Source organism: Dasypus novemcinctus, chromosome 3 (genome assembly GCF_030445035.2).
Source record: "Dasypus novemcinctus isolate mDasNov1 chromosome 3, mDasNov1.1.hap2, whole genome shotgun sequence".
In the NCBI taxonomy this organism is placed as follows: domain Eukaryota; kingdom Metazoa; phylum Chordata; class Mammalia; order Cingulata; family Dasypodidae; genus Dasypus; species Dasypus novemcinctus.
Window position 1 is genome coordinate 30,846,797 of NC_080675.1, and position 9,505 is coordinate 30,856,301.

At 42.3% G+C, this 9,505-nt stretch overlaps 1 pseudogene; it reads right to left on the reverse strand.

The window, feature by feature from the left end:
* Positions 1 to 7,948: 7,948 nt before the first annotated feature.
* Positions 7,949 to 9,080, reverse strand: LOC101423248 (low molecular weight phosphotyrosine protein phosphatase-like; annotated as a pseudogene).
* Between the last annotated feature and the right edge of the window lie 425 nt (positions 9,081 to 9,505).

The following is a 9,505-nucleotide window of genomic DNA, read 5'->3' on the forward strand; positions in this document are numbered from 1 at the left end:
TAAGTGAAGATGCTTTTGGTTACAAGTAACAGAAACCCCAAATCAGACTGCCATAACTGCTGCACCCAGAGGAAAGAAGAAGGGAGACACGGTGTGATGCTGTTCTTTGTCGCTCCCTTGGCTCTGTCTTCTGAGTGTTGTTTTCAACCCCACACTTAATGTCCCTAGAGTAAAGCACTTGCCAACAGCAACCAACCCTGCTTTCACACTCTTCCAGGTGGAGAAAGAAAGCATCCCTGCCCACTCTCATCTTGAGATTTGTACTGATTGGAAAAAACTATTTTGTTTTGTTTTATTTCTTTGGTGGAACTTAGTAAGCTGACTCTAAAGGTAAAAGGATCAAAAAGAAACAAGGCACCCTTGAATGAGAACATGTGAGATACCAGAAACAGAATACAGAACCCCCTAACTTACCTATACTGTGGACACTTGCTACATGACAGAAGGGGCTTGCACATCTGTGAGGAAAGAACAGACTTTTTAATCCATGGTGCTGATAAAATTGAGCATCCACATAGAATATATTGAAGTTGTACTCCTATCTCACATCGTGCACAATAGTCATTCCCAGGTAGAACTGAGCTAGGTGAAAAAGGCAAAACTATAAAGCTCTTCTTAAGGTAATAGAAGAGAGTATTTCATGACCTTAGGAGGAAAGAATTTCTTAAACAAGGCTCAGAAAGCACTAACCATAAAGGAAAAGATTAATAAACATTCTTACTTCAAAATCTTTTCTTCCATAGATACCATTATTAGAGCAAAAAGACAAGCAGAGCAGTACAAGACATTTGCAAGAGAGACCACTATTCAAAGGACATAAGAGGGAAGTGTATGTGGCTCAACTGATAGAGTGCCTGCCTACCATATAAGAGGTCCAGGGTTCAATATTGACCCAGGACCTTCTGAGCCATGTGATGAGCTGGCCCATGCGCAGTGCTGCCATGCACAAGGAAGGCCATGCCATGCAGGGGCATCCCCCATGTAAGGAAGCCCCACACAGAAGGAGTGCTCTGTGCAAGAAGACCGCCCTGCATGAAAAAAGTGCAGCCCGCCCAGGAGTGGTGCCGCACACATAGAAAGCTGACGCAGCAAGATGATGCAACAACAAAAAAGAGACACAGATTCCCGGTGCTGAGAGAAATAATTTTTTTTTAATCTTAAAAAAAAAAGTACATAAGAATTTTCACAAACCAATAAGGAAAAGACATAACCCAGGAGAGAAATGGACAAGAGACTTGAACAGGAACTTCACAAAAGAGAAGCTCCAAATGCGCTTGCCCTCGTTAGTAGACAGGGAGATGCAAGTTTAAAATAACATGAAATCATTACATAATAGATAAACTAAAATTTAGAAAGATGAATATATCCAGTGCTGGAGAGGAAAAAGAATGACAGGTGGGAATGTAAACAGAATCAACCACTTTGGAAAACAGTTTAGCATTATCTAGTAAATGTGAAAATACACATATCCTGTGACCCAGCAAGTCACTCTTAAGTGTATATCCTAGAGACTAATGCATAAATATTCAAGATAGCATCATTTGTTTTTTGTTTTTTTTATAATTAATAGTTTTGTTTTGTTTTTTTAGATTTATTTTTTGTTTATTTCTCTCTCCTTCCCCTCCCAGTTGTCTGCTCTCAGTGTCCATTCGCTGTGTGTTCTCTGACCGCTTCTATCCTTAACAGGCAGTACTGGGAATCTGTGTCTCTTTTTGTTGCGTCATCTTGTTGTATCAGCTCCCTGTGTGTGCGGTGCCATTCCTGGACAGGCTGCACTTTCTTTCGCACTGGGCGGCTCTCCTTAAGGGGCGCACTCCTTGCGCATGGGGCTCCCCTACGCGGGGGACACCCCTGCGTGGCACGGCCCTCCTTGCGCACATCAGCACTGCGCATGGGCCAGCTCCACACGGGTCAAGGAGGCCCGGGGTTTGAACCACGGACCTCCCATGTGGTAGGCGGACGCCCTAACCACTGGGCCAAGTCCGCTTCCCAGCATCATTTGTTAATAACCTCAAACTGGGTCAAGTTAACCATGACTTTCTCTAATAAAATAAATGAAAATAAATAAATAAATTATACCTTACTATGGTTCCTTACTATGTGCCAAATACTCCACTAAGGGCTTTAATATAGAAATAATCATTACAAATACTAATACAGGATTCACTGCATGCCAGGTAGTATTCTAACCACACTTCATATATTTAGCCATTTTATCTTCACACTAACCCTATAAAGAAGGTATGTTACGATCCCCATTTTTCAATTGAGGAAATTAAGATCAAGAGGTTAACAAATGTATTCTGGTCACACAACTATTGAGTGGTAAATTTGGGATTCAAAAGAAGGCAGTCTCCCTTCATGAATCTTAACTGCTTGCAGGCTGAACTTTAAGGAAAACCACCAGATAAGGAGTTGGTAACTGAAAGGAGGCTCAGGAATTTAAAATAAAATAAGGGGGAGAGGGGTAAAAGTTTTTTGTGACTTACAGGGGAAATCAGAAGGAAACGGGGAGTAGAGATATTTTTAATAACGGCTTTATTGAGATATAATTCACATACCATAAACTTTGCCCTTTCACAGTGTACAACTCAGTGGCTTTTATAATATTTACAAAGTTGGGCAGCCATCACCACTCTCTAATTATAGAACTTTTTAATGCCCCAAAAAGAAACCTGTATCCATTAGCAGCCACTCCCCTTTCCCAGGCCCACCCCCCTGCCCCCAGCCCTAGGCAATCACCAATCTCCTTTCTTTTTTTTTTTGAAGATTTATTTTTTATTTATTTCTCTCCCCTTCCTGCCCTCCCCGCCCCGCCATTGTCTGCACTCTCTGTCCATTCGCTGTGTGTTCTTTTGTGACCGCTTATATTCTTGTCAGCAGCACCAGGAATCTGTGTCTCTTTTTTTTACATCATCTTGCTGCATCAGGTCTCTGTGTGTGCTGCGCCATTCCTGAGCAGGCTGAGCTTTTTTTCTGCGGGGTGGCTCTCCTTACGGGGCGTGCTCCTTGCCCATGGGGCTCCCCTACGCAGGGGACACCCCTGCATGGCCAGACACTCCTTGCGTGCATCAGCACTGCATGTGGGCCAGCTCACCACACGGGTCAGAAGGCCCTGGGTTTGAACCCTGGACCTTTTATATGGTAGACAGATGCTCTATCAGTTGAGCAAAATTTGCTTCCCACCAATCTACTTTCTGTCTCCACAGATTTGCCTATTCTGGGCATTCTATATAAATGGAAGCATAATATGTGGTCTTTTGTGAACTCTTTCACTTAGACTAATATTTTTAAGTTTCATCACATTATAGCATGAATCAGAATTTCATTTCTTCCTATAGCCAAAAAGCATTCCATTGTATGAATATTCCACATTTTTTAAATTTATTTTTACTAGAGAAGTTGTGAACTTATAAAACAATCGTGCACAAGCGGTGGAGGATAGTCCACATTTTGTTTATTCATTGGTTAACAGACATTTGGGTTGTTTCTACTTTGGGGCTATTATGAATAATGCTGCCATGTATATTCATTTGCAAGTTTTTGTGTGGACATATGTTTTCATTTCTCTCGGTGCACACGTAGAAGTGGAATTTGCTGGGTTGTATGGTAACTCTGTGATTGACTTTTTGAGAACTACCAAGCTGTTTTGCAAAGTGGCTGCACCATTTGAAATTTCCACCAGCAATGTAGGAGGGCTCCAATTTCACCACCTCCTCACTAACAAATGTTATTGTCTGTCTTTTGAGCATAGCTATCCTATGGCGTGAAGTAGTAATTCACCGTGGTTTGGAGCAGAGTTCTTAACTGTAGGATGCACTTGACCTTGTACTGCACAGGGGAAGTCCCTTCCATCCTCAGTCTTCACTCTCCTCAGCTAAGTCAGCCTCCAGGAGGAATGGGCTCCTGCCTACAAGCGAGGCTGTGTTCACGTCCTTCCTTCTCAGTTTAACCTTCCTGTAGGTCAGTGGTAGCCTTGATGGTACCCTTGCTGGATGCCCACAAAACAGTCAGAAACATTTCTCAGAATCTACCACGACGAAGAAAGCCGTTTTTCGTCTGGGCTGAGCCTGGCACTGCTCATTTAGGCAGGATTCCATTCTTGTTTTGAAAGGTGTTGGACTCTCCCCATCCACTTTTGTGAGTTTCTCAAGAGAAACACCTGACTTTTAGAAGCTTCTCTGTATTGCTTTGGGAGTGATTTAATTTGCCTTTGTTAGGAATAGGCATTTTGGAGTGGCATATTTGATGGGGGGAGGGTAAATTCCACCTGCCACAGTTGCTCTGTCTTGCGTTATTTAAAAGCTAAAAGATTCTCAGCCCTTCATGTGAAGGAATAGACCCATCTTATTGTTGGTGTACAACTAGGTGATGAGTGTAAAGATGCCTTCCATTAGGATCAGTGCTGATGGGATTTTGAGGGGTGCTCCCCAAAGGCACATGTGTGTCTGGTGAAGCAAGGAAAACCTAGGGAGGTAAGTGCAGGTGGTACACAGAGCCAGAAGGGTTTGGTATTGACTGAGTTCAGTCTTCTTTTCTCTGCCAATAAAGAGAGAGCCAGAAATACCACTTGCCCTAGTAAGGAAACTAGATGGGAAGTTCAAGAGCAATTCAATAGATCAAAGAAGAGACAGAAGCTGCTAGCACTTAGCTCTTTCTAAAGCTATTCCTTCTGTTTAAATGGGCCCTACACTTTACCCACCACCCAAACCTTTGCCACTGTCCTTCTGGGTCTCACCTACTAATGGGCCTTGACCCTGGTCAAGTGACATCATCAAGAAGCACCCTCTGAAAGCCCCATGCCTAGTTCTCCTCCTCAGTGCTTCCAAAGCATCTTTTTTTTTTTTTTTTCAGGTTATTTTTCAGGAGATACCAGGAATTGAACCTGGGACCTTGTTATGTGTGAGGCAGGCACTCAACCACTGAGCTACATCTGCTCCCCAAAAGCATCTTCAGCTTACCTCCAGCATGTATTAGCACATTGTGATGAGGTTACATCTTTCCACCACAGGTTACAAACTCAAATACCTTCAGAGCCAGGAAGATAACAAAAATAAGTATAGCAGGTCCGACAAAAGAATAGTCTTTGTTTTAAACAAAAACAAAAACCCTCTTCCATTTTCTAGAATCAAGCAATTCCTTTGATCTAGCTTTTGTTTTCTCTTGAGAGCATGGCAGATACAAGAGGCACTTCATTTCTCTCTTTATGATAAGAAAAAGTATAAATGCAATGACAAATAGCAACTGATACCCTCAACACTGAAGATACAACAGAGATTAGGGGGCCTGTGGCCCATATTCCCACATGACAAACTGAGTTTTAGATGAATCCCTCCACGTAGGAATGGGTATGTAATGATCAAGCGTTGCTAGATCAACTGGTTTTCAAAATAAGATGGAAGTCCATATTTTTAAGTTTTAAATGTCTGAAACTAACTCAAAAGTTTTAAAGCACTGTGTGGGGGAAGCAGACTTGGCCCAGTGGTTAGGGCGTCCACCTACCACATGAGAGGTCCACAGTTCAAACCCCGGGCCTCCCTGACCCATGTGGAGCTGGCCCATGCACAGTGCTGATGCACGCAAGGAGTGCCCTGCCACGCAGGGGTGTCCCCCGCGTAGGGGAGCCCCATGTGCAAGGCATGTGCCCCATAAGGAGAGCCGCCCAGTGTGAAAGAAAGTGCAGCCTGCCCAGGAATGGTGCCACACGCATGGAGACAACAAGATGGCACAACAAAAAGAAACATAGATTCCTGTGCTGCTGACAACAACAGAAGCGGACAAAGAACATGCAGCAAATAGATACAGAGAACAGACAACTGGAGGGCAGGAAGGGGAGAGAAATAAAAATTAATTAATTAATTAATTAAGTGAATAAATAAAGCACTGTGTGGGACAAACAGAACACTTCTAAAGACCAGATTTAGCCCCAAAACCCCAGGACTCTAGGACTCTAGGACTCTGTACTGCATTTATATTTGAATCTCCCAGTATTAGCACAGGGTCTGGTATAGAGAAAGCACTCGCTAAATTCTTGATAATTTTTTGAAGAAGAAAAACAGCTGGCATTTATTTACTACTTACTGTGAGCCAAGGTTGACATTCTTATCACACGCCATTTTCACAGCCAATATGAAGTAGATAGACTTGCCGAAGTTTACTGAGCTAGGAAGCAAGGGAGGCAGGATTCAAACTCTGATCTGTCACCAGATATCCTTGAAAGGCAGAATTTTCCATTTGGGAAACCACTTAATAGTGGTTAAGACCATGTTGTTTGAATTTAAGTTCCAGCTTAGTTACTTTCTATTTGTCATCTTGGACAAGTTGCGCAACATCTCTAAACCTCAATTTGTCCATCTGTAAATGGGGATATGAGAAGTGAACTACTCCTAGGGCTGTTGAAAGAGTTCAGTGAGATAAACTGTGTAAGGTGCCAGGCACAAACAATAACCATTATTTTTGTCCTAGTATTTTTTTTTCCTTTTTAGGGTTAGTAAATCATAGCCATCCTCATATACTGCAGCTCCTTGGCCAACAAAAACGAGTATTAACCTCTGGTAGGATATCTTGTTACTGAAGAAAAGACAAGGAAACAATGTAAGGAGTTATTTCAGACATCAGATGGCTGCCTTCTAAGCCAAGAGCACACTTGATAGGAATGAAAATGATCAAAACAAATGACAGTGCTCAGGGCAAGGGGCAAATTGTTCCCCTGCCAAGCTGTTCAATTGAAAAAAGAGTAGTTATCTTGGGTCTAAAGAGTCATCCCCAGTGGAACCTTGTGTTTCATATCCCCTTAAGGTTAGAGTCAGCTTTCAAAAAGAATAATTAAATCTGGGAAGAAATGGGGTCAGCAGGTCTCGCCATGTTTTTTAACAGGAAATCTCAGAGCTCATGGAGTGAAGTAGCTGACAGAAAATCTGCTTCTTTACTCATCTACCCAAAGAACTGCTCAATCCCAGGAAGAAGACATAGTAGCATGTCTCACCAAATAGAAATTGACCCTTACTTTAAGTCATCTATACTTAAAAAATCGATTCTGTCTCTAAATTGAATGACTCATTTCAGAACATTTTTTTGGCTTCCTTAATAAAAATTATTGTTAAATTTAGTAAACACATAAAGAGATGGTATTCATAACAAAGGAATGAAACATCTGAGAATTAATATCCTGAGAGATGTGTGTAGTCTATATATTAACAAATTCAGAATGTTATTGGAAGATGAGAAAGAAGATTTTAATAAGTCAAAAACTAAACAGCATTCCTGAGTAAGAGGACATACAATTGTAAAGATATCGGTTCTCTCCAAGTTAATTTCCAAACAACTCAATGCCAATCAAAATTCCTACAGTTTTTTTTAATCAAAGATTTTTATTCTTCTGCCAAACACAACACTGATTTCCATCACAATTATTTAAGATGATGAAATAGTCAATTGAAAAAAAACCAGTTGTGGCATTGAGTTATGAAACATTACTTTTTTTTTTTTTTTTTTAAGATTTATTTATTTTTATTTATTTAATTCCCCCCCTCCCCTGGTTGTCTGTTCTTGGTGTCTGTTTGCTGCGTCTTGTTGTCTTGTTTCTTTGTCCGCTTCTGTTGTCGTCAGCGGCACGGGAAGTGTGGGCGGCGCCATTCCTGGGCAGGCTGCTCTTTCTTTTCACGCTGGGCGGCTCTCCTCACGGGCGCACTCCTGGCGCGTGGGGCTCCCCCACGCGGGGGACACCCTTGCGTGGCACGGCACTCCTTGCGCGCATCAGCGCTGCGCATGGCCAGCTCCACACGGGTCAAGGAGGCCCGGGGTTTGAACCGCAGACCTCCCATATGGTAGACGGACGCCCTAACCACTGGGCCAAAGTCCGTTTCCCTGAAACATTACTTTAACACACTGAAAGATCTAGAACATCAATGTTAATCATGTTGGCCTTCAGCAGTGAATGGATGCCGCTTCACTGTGACTTCTCCAAAAATGCTTTGCGGCACCTATCGCATGGCTGGTAGCACAGTCTAAAAGTCAGTCATTCCCATAATAGGGCTCTGCAATAACAAGTTGTTTTGGTGGATCATAACTTCCAAGTAGTTTCATTTTAGCTTTGCCGGTTTTAACTTGATTACCTTTTTTATTCAAATCTCTGATTGTTTTCATCCATACGTAGTGTAGAATCAAATGTGCAAAGTCTTCTGTGGTAACCTCTTAACGATATGGGCTGTTTTGTTGCTGTTGTTGTTTTTTAAGATTTATTTTTTATTTATTTCTCTCCCCTTCCCTCTCCCCTTTCTCTGCTCTGTGCCCTTTCGCTGTGTTCTACTGTGACCGCTTCTGTCCTTATCAGGGGCACCTGGAATCTGTGTTTCTTTTTGTTGCATCATCCTGTTATGTCAGCTCTCCGTGTGGGTGGCGTCATTCCTGGGCAGGCTGCACTTTCTTTCATGCTGGGTGGCTCTCCCTACAGGGCGCACTCCTTGCGCGTGGGGCTCCCCTACGCGGGGGGCACCCCTGAGTGGCAGGGCTCTCCTTGCGCGCATCAGCACTGAACATGGGCCAGCTCCACACGGGTCAAGGAGGCCTGGGATTTGAACCGCGGACCTCCCATGTGGTAGGTGGACTCCCTATCATTTGGGCCAAGTTCGCTTCCCCTCGTTATGGGCTGTTTAAATGCCATGATTTCTCAGGCAGCCTACAGCTCTTGGATCTGGTGACCGGCCCACATTCCAGTCAGAAACGGCACCTCTGTCAATGATCCAATTATCTGAAATATTTTGTTCAGTTACAAGTTTTCCGAAAACTGCATCTACAATGGGTGATCAACAAATGTAATCCAGACATACAAACTGCACCAACTTGGACACCTGCTCTGCCATCTTCTCAGGGTCAAGGAATGGCAGAGTCTATACAGGTTTTTTAAAGAACTCAGCAAATCTAAATTTCATTTGGAAAAAAAATGAAGAGATACTGCCATACTTTTTGTTAATTTATTTCTTTTTCTTTTTTTTTTTTTTGCATTTTACCTAGCTTTTTTCCAAAGATTTGAAATATATTTAACACACAATAAAATTTACCCCTTTAAAAGGTACAGTGGTTTTTCTATTTACAGAGCTTTGCAAGATTGCCACTATCTCATTTTAGAATGTTTTCCAAAACCTCATAAGAAACCCATACCCATTAGCAGTCACTCCCCTTTCCCAATCTCCCCCCTCCCTTAACCCCAACCCTCTCCTGCCCCAGGCAACCAGTAATCTACTCTATGTCACTATGAATTTGCCTGTTTTGGAAATTTTATATAAATGGAACCATATGATATCTAGTCTTTTGTGACTGCCTTCTTTTATTTAGCATAATGTTTCGAGGTTCAAACATGCTATAACATGAACCAGTACTATATTCCTTTTTATTACTATATATCCATACTAAGGATATACCACATTTTGTTTATCCATTCATCAGTTGATGCACATTTAGGTGGAGTCTTCTATTGGCCAGTACAAATAAAGTTGGTGTACTAGTT